Source organism: Passer montanus, unplaced genomic scaffold, assembly GCF_014805655.1.
Source record: "Passer montanus isolate IOZ18808 unplaced genomic scaffold, ASM1480565v1 scaffold12, whole genome shotgun sequence".
Classification (NCBI taxonomy): Eukaryota; Metazoa; Chordata; class Aves; order Passeriformes; family Passeridae; genus Passer; species Passer montanus.
The window spans coordinates 11847029-11860961 of record NW_024358722.1 but is presented as its reverse complement, the minus strand read 5'-3'; the positions used below and the strand labels follow the sequence as shown (position 1 = coordinate 11860961).

Below are 13933 nucleotides of genomic sequence, written 5' to 3'. Positions count from 1 at the left end.
CAAGTAATCATAATCTAATAGCCTAGTTTAAATCCTCTGTGTAATCTTCACTGAACAACCTCTGCAGAAATTTATTAAAACTGAAGTGGGTGTAATTCAGATTATATGATTTTATGATGCAAGGCAGAAGACAATAACATTACATTGAAAAGAAATACATTAGAGACCCTGTACTTGCTTTATAAGTGTATTTGAGATCAGCTAAAAAAAATATGTTTGGAGACTTTTTTTAGTAATTTCCAGGTGCCAAGTGAGTCCTAGATAATTAGACATGGAAAAAAAAAAAGAGAAATATTTTAATATTTTAAGTCTATTTTGTAAAATTACACTTCACAACTAGACATTTTAAAATATTTTTTTTAATATATAGAATTGGCATACTGAAATTAAAGTAGTATGATGATATTTTTTATCTGCATATGTTATCAGTATAAAAGAATTGGATGAAAGAAGAATGTGCGATCCACACTTTGGTGAAATAAATCAGGGCTCTGGTAGAAAATTGATGTGATTAAAAACTGAGAAGCAAATTATTATTTGGGGATTTCCTGCTAAGTAACTTTTTTCAAATGAAGGTACACAGCTGCAAGCATATTAAGAGAGATGTCCTGTTAATAAACTGCTCCTTACCCAGTCTTAGTTAATGTAAGAAATAAAGTAAATGAAAGAATTTGACATTGCTGTCACCTCAAGAATCAGTATCACTGACTGACATATTTTATAATTAACTCCATGGCTAATGTGGTAAGATGCTCTCAGAATATGTAACTACTTTTTTTCTTTCTTAAAAAAGAAAAAAATAGCAAGCTTTGAGGCTTAGAAGGACCAACTTTTTCAAAACTCATAGTAATGCTAGCAGAATTCACACCATTTTGGACCTGATCTGAGCCAAAAGGCCCCGCTTTAGAATCAAATGCCTACTCCAGAAGTGCCACTGTCCCTCCATATTTATTGGCATTGCTTTTCCCAGCTCAGGTTACAAAACATTTTTTAACTGTAGCGTCACAAATTCTGTGCTGTCAATTTTCTACACAAAATGTTCCTAATAAAAATGTACATCTTATGATAGCAATTTCCATCCAGTTATTCAAATAATTGGATTTTAATTGAGTTGCAGACAGCAGAAAAGTGGCATTGATTGATAATGGAAGTGAGAATTTGATGGTTCTAAGTTAACAGACTGTAACACTATTTTATTAAAAGAAGGCTGATTGCAATCAGAATGCAAATGTTAAATAACGTGAATAATATATGCTCTTGGAAATGTGTGGAAGGTACAATACTTTAGAGATTTGAGGTGATGCATGTTAAAAAGCAACTTTTTAGAATTTATTCTGGTTTAAATATCTGTGATTTTGTTTTTTATAGAAATAGCTCCTCAGCCTGTCGCTTCTAACACTTCTCTGGTCTATTTCTGCAAATGGAATTTTGTAGAATTAAGATGAACTGGTACCTTCTGTTAGTTACATTTGTGATGTATTGCATATCCTTTGGAGTATAAATACCAGAAGTACACTTTTCATTTCAATAAACAGTTCCATCTTTCACTCCAAAAGTGTTCAACTAGTTGAAATGTAGATACTGTATATTCCTCTTAAATATATTAATACATATTCCAAACACATGAAAAAACAGCTTTGGGTAATTTTTTTCAGAAAGATCTCATATTTTTAGACTTGGTTATTCCTCTAAGGTGTCCCCATCTTCAGGGTATATGCCTTTAGCTGGTTCTGGTACCAAGTCCCACTATGCAGGGCTAGGTGCTTTGTGGCCTAGTTTCACTCAGCTTAAGTGAACTCTAGCATTGGTCCATTTTTTCTGCCTATTCACATATTCCTTGGGGGCTGGGTCTCCTCTGGTGATCTCTGGAGGAGCTGGATCTCCCTGTCCTTTGGCGCCAGTGAGGGGATGTTCCCCTGTCATTGTGTTTGTGGTCCCAAGACGAGGGAAGAGATGAATCTGACTCCATATTTGTTAGAAGGCTAATATAATATGATATGATAATGTGATATACTAAACCCATACTAAAAGAATAGAAGAAAGGATTTCATCAGAAGGCTAAGAAAGGAATGGGTAATAAAAACCCATAACTCCTCAGAGCCTCAACACAGCTGGACCATGATTGGTCATCAAGTAAAAACAACTCACATGAGACCAGTCAAAGATGCACCTGTTGGTAAACCATCTCCAGACCACATTCCACAGCCATCAGATAGTTATTGTTTACATTTCTTTTCTGAGGCTTCTCAGCTTCTCAGGAGAAAATCCTGGCAAAGGATTTTTCAGAAAATATTACAATGACATTCCCCCATTGCTGGGACTGGATCCACTGCTGAGGACTGTGACAGAAATAAGCAGACATGCAGGTACATTGGAAGATACCCAAACTGCTAGTTGGTCTTGACCTTAGCTAAACCCAGAGCTGGATTTAGGCAAAGTAAAAGGCAACATTCCTTGTGGTGTTCTTCCTGCTTGTCTGGAGTGTGGTTTGAGCTGGGGTGGGAGGGCAGGACCCTTCTGTGTGTGTCCCCTTTATGACTTCCATAGAATAGGCCTGCAGCTGTAAAATGTTACTGCCTGTGATACCTAAAGATTTTGTGGCCAAGGGAAAAATTTTCCATGGTCTGTGCCTGGCATGTCATTATTGTCACTGTCTGTGCTGTGAAAGCAGTTTCCTTTCACTGACTTTCTCAACAAATGCCAGTGAAATATCCTCTTTTCTGAAAGTGTCAGCTTGCTGTCAGGTGACTCCCTGAGCAGTTTCCTCAAGTGACTAAAATCCCTCCTGAAGTTATTAGTTGTATAGTTACCTCCGAGTGCAGCTCAGACTTAGGAAACTTTTTCCTAAATGAAAAGAGAAAGCAGACCTTTAATTAACTCCTTCTGCTGCCAGTCACTGAAATTTTCATCTAAGTGGGAACAGGGAGATAATCATGTGCTGCATCTCTCTTTCCACCATCCTAAGAAACTGAAACTGCAGTCTGTGCCTGCAGGTGCTATGTGTTGGACATGAAGACTTTGCAGCTGAAAGGAAGCTGAGAGATGTTTTTCAGAGTAATACTTGCTGTAACAATGTTCTGAAATTAAAGCAGGTTAACTTGGTGTTTCTCTCCATTTTTGGAGTCTTTGAGGGGAACTGGAGTGTAGACACTGGGGGTACTGTGGGATAGTCTAGTGACACACTCACCCTCATGAAGGGCATGCATTCAAGATAAAAGAAATGCTGCAAGTTGGGAGGGCAGCAGGATTCACAGGCTGGATGGAGAAGGTCAGGTTGTTCCCACCAAATATTTAAACACTTCTGGGTTTCCAAATTGGATGTCATAGCTTCAGACTGGTTGAAGTATAAGAAGAGAAAAGCTTCCTCCATAGCTACCTGTCATTGTCTTTGGTCTGTGGTGGGGTGCAAGTTTGCTGTCCTTAAGAATGGGAAAGGCCTTTGGCAAATGTTCTGGCTTTGGCAGTTGCTTCTTTCCACGTGCACGAGCTTTGTGGCCAACTTCCACTGGGTTGTACCACCCTGCATTTGCTCATTTCATTCTGCTGCAGCCATAAATGATGTTACAGCTCAAATGTCTGCTCACACTACATAAAAAGGAGAATTCTTATACATAATTTATTAAGCTGAGATTTCTCTGGTAAGCCATTTGAGCCTGGATAGAGATTAAATGACTAATTCTGAATACTTTGGAGTGTCATGATAGAAAGCACAAGTAGCTTTCCCAGAAGCTGAAATTTGTATCCTGATATAAAAGAAGGAAGGCAGTAGGATCTAGGTATGTTACCAGGATTTTGCTGGAGTGAAAGAAGTGGCAAAGAATGTTCTGCATTTTTGCAAATCAAACGTGATTTAGTGAGTTAGAGCCAAAGCTCCTAGTCAGAACATACTTGAGAGAGCAGTGATTGTGACAGAATAGTCTCCTTGGCAGTGTAAGATTACTTGCTTTTGTACATCTAGAGCTGTGTTTATTCTATGGTGTTCCAGCTGTGCCAGTGGACAGGACTCACAGCATCTCTTTCAAAAAGCAATTTTAAAGTGTAATTGTGCTCTTGTCGTCAGCATTAGCTTAATATTTCTTCTTTTGATAGTGTAACCTCTAACTAGAGAGAGAACCTCTCTCAAATCATACATTTCACCTAGGAGTGCCTCAAGCCCCAATTTTAAAGCTTAGGGGGTGTTGGAAGCAATTTGTTTTCAGAGGGAGGGTCCATGGCCTTATATTCTGCCTTTCCACATGACAAGTTTTAAAATTCTTCTTCATGATAGGGGTTCAAAATGGTGTCCCAGAATTTTTTCTGGTACACAAAAGCCAAAGTTGCTGGAAGATTTCAACAAAGTTTTGAAGAGAAAGGTTTTAATTTTAGAATATTGTCCCATTTGATGATGGATTTCATAATGGTCAAACTGACAGCCTGCTTCTTTCTCCTGTGTTTGTACTCACCAAAACAATCCCACAAATCCTGTGGGAAGAGGATTTTGCTGTTTGAATGGCATGCATCTTACAGCACTGAAAACCGAGGACGTTGGACATGACTGAGATGTCTGGAAGGGCCTGTGGCTTGTGAATTATGCAAAATTCCCAAGGAGGCAAAGTTGTCAATTTCCAAAAAAACTGTCCGAATGTAAATAAACAGTTAAGCTCTGTGTTTTTTCCCATGCTGCTTTTTAAAAGCTGTTCAGGGAGTCGGATGCTCTTGTATACAGAGTTTCTTTATGGCAATCTAAACAAAATGTATTTTATTCTGGTTCACCATTATTAGATTCCATTTTGCATTTTTGCATCTTTTCCCTGGCCTTGGACTTCTTAACTTCTATGTCTAATGGAGAACTGTTTAGCTAGCCCTCAGATTTTTGGTCAAATACACTTTACACTCTGTACTGAAAACACTCTGAGACACTGTGTGTCATGAAGTTTGCACATCTTCTGTGGATGATTTTAGTGCTATGTCTGTCACTGAATTGAAGCCTCATGCTCTTGGGAGGATGCACCCTTGGATTTCTTCCTTCCTCTCCTCTGGACTTTGTTGAACCCCTCCAGGTAAAGCATTAACACCCACCCTTAGAGTAGATTTGATGAGCTGCAAGCCTTTAACATTCGTTCACCTACAGTGATTGCTGACATACATAATTGTGTTCAAGCCAAAATAACTCCATTATCTATTTTCCAAAAGTTCCAAAATTCTAAACTTGTTTCTGTTTTATTTAATGCTTATGGTCTGAAGCCCTAGAGAGAGGAAGATCTGGCTACAAATAATTTACATAGTGGGGATGTGTATGTACAGTAGAAAACATAATTAACTAGGACGTATAAGACACTGTGGTGGGTTGACCTTGGCTGGTTACCAGGTGCCCACCAAACCTCTTTATCACTTCCCCCTTCTCAACAGAACAGGGAGAGGAAAATAAGATGAAAAGTTTGTGAGTTGAGATAAGGACATGGAGATCACTTACCAATCGCCATCATGGACAAAACAAACTTGATGGAAATTAATTTAATTCATTACCAATTAATCAGAGTGGGATAACGACAGATAAGAAAAAAATCTAAAAAACACTTTCTGCCCATTCCTTCCCTTCTTCTTGGGCACAAATTCACTCCCAAGTCTTCTATCTCCTTTCCCTGAGCAGTACAGAGAGTGGAGGATGGGGGTTGTGGTCTGTTCATAATGTTTGTTTTCTGCCATTCCTTTCTCTTTGCACTCTTCCCCTGCTCCAGCATGAGGTCCCTCATGGGTGTCACCCTCATGGGTGACAGTCCCTCACAAACCTGTCCAATGTGTGTCCTTCCCACAGGCAGCAGTTCTTCAGGAAGTGCCCCAGTGCAGGTCCCTTCCACAGGGGGCAGTCCTTCAGGAGCAGACTCCAGCATGCATCCTCTGGGGAGCCACAGCTCCTGGCCAGAGGACCTGCTCCTTCATGGGCCCCCTCAGTGGCCTGCAGGTGGATGTCTGCTCCACCGTGGGCTTGCATGAGCCAGAGGGGAAAATCTGAAGCTCCACAGTCTCCACCATGGTCATCACCATGGGTTGCAGGAAAATCTCTGCTCCAGCCCCTGGATTTCCTCCTCCCTTTCCTCCTTCTCTGACCGCGGTGTCTGCAGAGTTTCTGTCACATGTTCTCACTTCTCTCTCCCAGCTGCTGTAGTGCAGGATTTTTTACTCCTTCCTAACTGTGTTACCACAGAGGTGCTACTGCCATTGCCGAGCTCTCGCCCACGCTCGGTCTGCCTTGGAGCAAACCACAACTTGCTGTGTCCTACATGGGGACAAGTTCTGGTGCCTTCTCACAGAAGCCACCTCTGCAGCCTGTCTGCTATCAAACCCTTGCCACATAAACCCAAACTGGACAACAAAACTGTTCTGTTGCTGTTACTCACTACATGCTATGTTGTCATGTAAATTTTAGCTGTGACTTAGATAAAGCTCTGTGGGTAAGTAGCAAAATGCTTCTTTAGAATACTCTTAAATGACTAATCCCTTCTAAACTGATTTAATGAATTCATCACATGTTTGAGATCCCTTCTGCTACTATGAATAATGAGTAATTTTCATACATTTAGGTGCTGTAGTATAAAGTCTGCACAGTTGTTATAAAGAAGTAGCTTAGTATGCTATGCAAAGCAAGCTGTGGATTTCTTCATAAAATATTGAGTTACTGAAGTTCTGATAGGCCATTCACTAGCAAATCCCATTAAAAGTAATGCAGTCATCAATAGATATTAATAGTCATCAATAAAATTAATGGAAGAGCTGGTATGGGTGAAATTTAAATTCCAAATCACCTTAAAATGGGAGAACATGATTCTTTTATGAAGCTGATGCTAAAACCATAACTGCCTTGAACTATCTTCAGTAAAGAAAATATTTCCTATTCTGTGCTACTGTAGATTTATAGGTTTTCCCGTGGTGGTCACTAAATTCTTAACTATCATTTCCATTCTGATCATTGAACTAGGAATTAAATTTGTGCTGACTAAATTTGTAAATCCAGAATTTTGGCTATTTCATGATGTGTTTTCTAAGTATGGAAAATGATGTCAATGTTATGTCAATAAAGACATTCCAATTCTATGTCAGTACTTGGAAGAAAAGTGCAGTAAACAGAGCGAGTTCTGGTCAACCAGAAATTGGGGTTAAGCACTTCATTCATCAGTCCAGAAACTGAATTGATGCTTTGCTTGTTTTTATCATGTTTTGAGGAGACCTGCTTGAATTGTTTTTGAAAGGGTTTTTTTTTTCTCTCAGTGACCCATAAAATACTCAGTCTTAAATATAAACTAAAAAATTCTGACTTTTTTTGAAATCTGTAGAGTGTTCATAAAGTCTTTCTATGTATGGAAAAGCTGTTTCGAGTAGATGAAAAATGCCTTTAACGAGGTTGATGGTGGATTAAAATAAAATTTGTTTTCATACTCTTTTAATCCTTAAAAAAGACACATTTGGGTTTTGTGAAGCTATTTTCAGATGAGTAATAGAAAGTTGACATTAAAAAAAGGTTTTGTCTCATTTAAACATGAGACACACACCCACACCAACTTGTTTATCCCAACAGAAGAAAATGCATTACTTTGATTTTTACCCTCCTCCACCCACATGGACTAAAGCGTAGAAATAATTTTAATACAGAGAAAGGTTACTCAGAGTGAATGAGGATTCCCCAGAATAGCTCCCCCAAGCCTTTTTAAAATAGAAAATGCATTTCCTAGGAACTGAGGAAGTTCTAAATGTTGGCCCACCACCAGGGACAGAACACAATAATCCAAAAGAGCATAGCTGCTCTTACACAGTTTGGGAATCTGGTCTTCCTTGTGAAAACAGTGAAAGGAAGGATTAGTCCCAAATTTAAACTCATGTTTTTTCTTACTAATGTGTTGATTTAGAGAAATAGAAGTGCAATCTGTGGAGTCTGTCTGCGTGGTGTGTTTGGTATGCGCGTGGCACTCCACCACCTGCTCACAGTCAAGTTTAATGAGGTCCTTTAGTCCAATCCTCCACCAAGCTTGCAAAGAGGGGACATTCCAGGGGAATTCAAAGAATTCCTACCCTTTCTCTAAAGCAGTCATCTGCTTATCATGACTGAATGGGGAGAGTTTGAAAATTTTTCTGTATTTCCAATTTAAAAAATAAGGTACGGGGTTTTTTGGTGCCTGCCATCTCTGTCTCTGTGTGTGAGCATATATATATATATATGTACAGTGACTGACTTACTGCTGAAACTCCCGAGTAATTTCAGTGTCACACACTCTTTCTAATATATTCATGCTGCTGCCCAGGCTTTTTTGCCTATATGTGCCACATTCTATCATGTATTATATTAATGTCACGGTAAGCTCTGTGGCCTGGTGGTTTTATATTTTGGTATAACCTGGTGCTTCACTGTGAAGCACTACTGACCAAGCAAAAGATAGAGTAGTGACTTGATACCCTCCTGTATTATTTTTTTCTAAAAATGATCTTTCTGGTCTGGGAAGCAGCTGGGTCCAGGACAAACTTATTAAAAGGAAATGATTTCCTGGCATAACAGCTTTGACCTTCTGGTCTCCTCAAGGGTCACTAAGAGCTGAACTCATATGACTGCAGATCCAAACACAACCTGTTCAAGGTACTCCATGAAGGAGAGAAAATACAGATAACTGTGCAATATGAAAGCTGAGTTACATTGGCCAATCTACATCCTTGAGCCATCAAACTTTATGATCTAAGTGATCCAATTGATCCTTTTTTGGCACTGCAATGAAAGCTGAAATAACTGATCCCTATGGGAAAACAAACAAAAAAAAAGGAAAGAAAACAAAGTTCTGGACGTTGAAGCTAGTGTTGTCTAGAGACTTTGTGATCCTGGCTCCAGACCAAACACTTCCTCCAGGTCCTCTGTTTTCTTGCTGAAATGTTGAGACTTTTATTGTTACTGTGAGCTCTTGGACAGCAAGACAAAGGAGGTCCTTCCCCTCTCTGTGTGTCTCAGCCAGGTCTCCACAGTTCCTCTGAGGGCTCTACTTGCTATGCCACATGATGGCCATAAAAGAAGTAGTTCACCTTAAATGCAACAAATCCTGTTAAGATTTTGTGTGAACCAAAGCAGTTTCCCAGCTTGATTTGGGAAAAGATAAACAGTAAACACTGAGAGGTCAAACTAACCTATATGTGTAGACAGCTGATGTTTTCCCTGTATCCATCCTTGAGAATCAGCCTTTTAGCTGCCTCTGGATGAGCATCTTGCTGGGGGAGAACAGCCAGGAGCATGCCACATTCCTCAGGCTCAGGACTGCCGGAGAAATCACACAGGTAACAGGGTGTCTGATGTCAGCCTGCTCTGGTGCTGATGGCAGCCTGCCCTACAGGCTGCTGCCCATTCCAGCCTGGCTTTGGAGTGTTTGATTGCTGCATCTGAAGTGGGGAACGACAAGGCGTGGCCTTGGGAGAGTTTCTGAATTTGAAATCCACTATGCTTTGCCATCATGGGAATGGGCCAATGGCAAACAAAACTTGATAGGGCACCTTGCCACTCATCTGCTGTAATTGTAGCTACCAGCTATTGCTTCAGCTAAGTCAAGTGTTAAGGAGTGTGTTGGGCTGTGCCTCAGTATAAGAACTTTAAGAAATACATTGAGAGTAGGATCATAAATCATCCCCTCCTATTTGGTATTAATTTTGCAGCCAGCAACTGGGTTTTTGTTCAAACTGTGTATGATTCCTTCCTCGAAAGGAAGTTCACTTTGTTATGTGCTATGTCAAACATCTGTTTGAATTCAGATTTTCAAACAGAAATGTGACACTGATGTAGAATATAGAATCCCTATGCAAGTGAATGTACTAAGCAGTTTTTTGAGTAATTTTTTCTAAATTAGCAGACTGCAGAGGAGTCTTAGCTCCACTTGAAAATATTAGTATTCTCCCTCTTTTAGTGCCTTTTTTTTTGTTGTTCCCATTAATTTTCTCTTTTGCTTTTTACATTACAAAATAGGACGTGAACTTCAGCATCTTCTGTTTATATATGTGTATATATAAAAATATAAGGACACACACAAATATATGTATATATATACAGTGGGATGCTACTCTGAGTATACTTAGTGTGCCAAAATGCTGCCCTTATAGGACTTGGAATGGGAATCTCACTATCCACAAACAGCCATGCAGTTGGACATGAAGGGATCATAATTAACCACAGGTCCAAACCCATTATCTCTCTATGCAGCTGTGAGACTGCATAGTGTTTTCTCACCAGATTTTTATCAGGAGCTAAGTCTGGTAAATCCATTTTTAATTAGTACAGCATTATGAATGTGAAAACCCAATACCTAATTAAAGAAGTGTTTGGACTTTAATACTACCATATACCTTTGTAGTTGTTTTGTTGACATCTCCTGGAGTCTTTTCCAAACACAGAAAGCAAACACTTTACACATGCACTTTTCCAAATCTTTGTGACTTTGTAAACCACATCTACATTTTCCCAGCATTCCTCAACCTGGCTTTGCCTTGCAATTCATCTAAACATATTGTTCCTCTGTCTTAAAATTTCAGAGGATGCCTTCCACCATTCTGACATGCTTCATGGTTGGTCATTTCTCTCATATGCTCTGAAATAAATATACTACACAGCAAAATTTTTTCATTATTCATTTGCACAGCTGATGTCAAAGAATGTGAGAAAATTTCAGCCACAATAATTTTGTAATATGTCAGATGATTTACTTTTGTAAGCATTGTCTTTGTGTGAAAATACAGAATTATGTTCCCCTTTTGGAACCTTTGTTTTTACTTTCTTAAAAAAAAACAAACCCAAAACAACCCAAACCCAAACAAAATACTTTAAAAGGATCTAATGTTATACCCAGGTTGACTGGCATAGATACATCTGTGTCTCCTCTCTTCAAGGTTGATGCCTGGATTTAGTATAAAATTTAAATGTCATGTAAATTCCAGCATTCTTTGTAGTGCTGCAGAAGTGAGGCACATTGCAGTCAACCTCTAAGCAGGGAGACGTGCAATTTGTTGTTTTTCAAGGTTTTGCTGTTACTTCACAGTAACTGCAAAGATGTTATTTATGGCCAGTTATTATCTTGATTAATGAAAACAAAATTGCTGTTGATTTCCATCACATACTTGATCAGATGTTGGCTAGAGTGGAAATATGAGGATGCTGTAACCTTTGGTCATGCTAAGATGCAAAGCAATAACAGAGGAAGAAATAATGTTAGCTCTAACAAATGGATATTGGTTTTGCCATTAGAAATTTGGTGTAGTCCAGAAATATTAACCTTTGGTTTTCCTTGTCTGCATTTTTCAAATTGCTCAAGCAGCAAGTCTTGTAGGAGTAAAAGTTTCAGTGGCTTACATGTTCTCAGTAATTATCCTGTATTCTTTCTGAAAGAGGAGATTCACATTTAGTCCAAAGACAAATTCATGAGAGTGAGTGGAAGAAGAAATAGTGAAAAGCTTTTATTTGGAATGTCATTTGGGATCAGTTATATCCTGTAACATAAAAGCATTACAGTGGTCTTTTTCAGCAACCTTGAAAATGGTAATTTGTGTTTGACAGTCAAAATAGTTCATAAATGACCTTCAGCATTCATACTCAAACCATTCTGTAACACAGATGCAGCCATGAAGGGAGTCTGGAACACTTGTGGCTTCTGGTTTGTAGTATATTCCCTAAATTGGTAAAAGTTTGCCTAAATTTGTAATTGCTCCGTCATTTATGTAGCATATTTGTTAGTGATGTGAAGGCATAACTTCAAAAATACTGAGGGTGTGTTTCTTGGTATGCTCTCTGAGAATCTTGTTAAATATTGCATATTGCTTGTTTCATCACATTTTTCAATCAGTAAGATTTTCCAAAGCCCATTATGCTCTTCAGAGAACTGTTCAGAAAAATCACACTTTGCAGAATTATAAGGCCCCTTCCAAATTAGCTTTAATAATATTTTCATTTTATTACATGTTGGAATTCCTTTACTGGACATTTCAAGGTATGCAGATGGAGTACTTAATCCAGAGGGCTCATATGGGGCTGTATTTATTTATTTATTTTTAATAAGATACTGAATGATTTATTGTCCTTATGTGAGGGGAAACAAATGTAGAGAATTAAGTGGCTTTCTGTCTTGTACAATGATCCTAAATGACAAGGAGTAATGGAACCAGGATTTTCTAGTCATATGTTCTACTCTGTGTAGAAGATCTTTGAAGGTCTGCAGCACGTGGCATAGGATGTTGAATTATGCTTTGTATAGTGGAAGAGCAGACTCTAGTTTTGTGCTGCAGTCTTGCAAAGGGCCTTGTGTCTGCTTTGAAACAAAACCCAGCCTGTAAGTATTTAATAGTACATACAAGTGTGCTAAAGAAAGCAGCTGAATGAGCAAAAACAAGGACAGGGCTGTCAGGAGAGGCCAGAAAAATGGTGCTTGAAACACAGGCTTAGCCTTCTTCCCCTTGTTGAATGCTGCATGTACCAAGAGAGCCTCTCAGTAGAAAAGCTAGTTAAACAGAGAAAGAGGCAGGAGATGAGTGGAGCATCTGGTATCTCTCCATGGAGGTGGGTGAAAAAAAATCCAGATGAATGGAGCAGCTGATGCTCTGTGATCCACAAAGCTATAGGACAGCAGTTGGTGACTGGGGAGAGAAACAGCTCAGTGTTTCAGAGTTTTACTACACCAGGTGGACACAATAAAAAAAATAAAGAGCAACCTCAAATTATCTCACCAACTTTTCCCCTATCTGGCCCCCAAAGAAACCCTTCAGGCTGCACCACTTGACAGCCTGTCTGACAACAGAAGATGCAATACAGCAACATCTACACTCTCATGATCCCCAAGGAATATTATTAAAGCAACCAGCAGAAGATGGAGAAATCTGGTGACGTTACTGCACTTGAGGTCCTTTTTCAGCTGTCTGTATCCAAATTGCTCTAATACCCAAGACTTAACCTGCCTTCTGGAAAGTCTGACATGAGACCACGGTGGTACCCACTGCTTTGTGTCTTTTGGCTATCATAACACATCCTGAAGCCAGGGCCCAATATAGAATCACAGAATAGTGAGAGGGACCCTTAGAGGTTTAGATTGTAGTGAGCAGGGATCTCTTCAACTACATCAGTTGTCCAGAGTTCCATGTAATTAACCTTTAATGTTTTCAGCAATGGGGCATCTACCACCTCACTGGGCAACCTGGTGAGGTGGTAGATGGTCCCATGATTTACCAAAATTTCTTGTAAAAAGTGCTGCTTCAAAAGCTGTGTGGTGTGGGTATGAGGCCCATGTCTCCCACTGGACAGGTTGTGCTGCTGGGTCTCTGCCACAGTGGTCATCTAAAGCAATCTTAATTGGTATTTCCACGTGGTACCCAAATGGTGCATGATTGATCCTGGTGTTCCTGCTTCTCCTGTGTGAACATGAGCAACAAAGCTGCTTTAAGGACCAGAATAGATGTAACACTTGCATCCTGCAGCCCTCCCAGTTTAGAGAAACAGTATGTGATGGAGCTGCTGCTCTGTGGTTGCTGGGTGAGTGCCAGCTGTGGGTTGCTGAGACTCCCCAGACTCACTCAGCAACTGTGGGATATGAGACTGGCTTGTCACACCATGCACACTGCCCACCCCTGCCTAAGCACAATGCCAGGTCATGTTTTCCTTTGAGATTTACTCTGTATGAGTGATTTGCTGTGCTCTGCCCACCAGCAGCTGGGCCGCACACCTTCTGAGCAGCCTTTGAAGGTGACCTGGGCCAGCTGTGTCCCTTCAGACAGGTGGGACATCTCAGGCTGCATGAGCCATGTCATATTCTGAGTTGTGGGACCACCTTCTCAGGGGACAGTGCTTGAACCAAGAGCCTGAGGAAGCAGGGAGAAGGTGGTTCTGCTCCACATGAGCAAACAGGTCTGCTGGAACAAGCAGCTAGAGATCAGTGGTGGTTGGATTTCACGTAACAGT

General features: G+C 39.9%; 1 protein-coding gene across 2 annotated transcripts in view; it reads left to right on the top strand.

Annotated features, from left to right (window-relative positions):
• KCNH1 (potassium voltage-gated channel subfamily H member 1) overlaps window positions 1-13933 on the top strand; it is a 177073-nt gene that overhangs the window by 101225 nt on the left and 61915 nt on the right. The window lies entirely within an intron of this gene.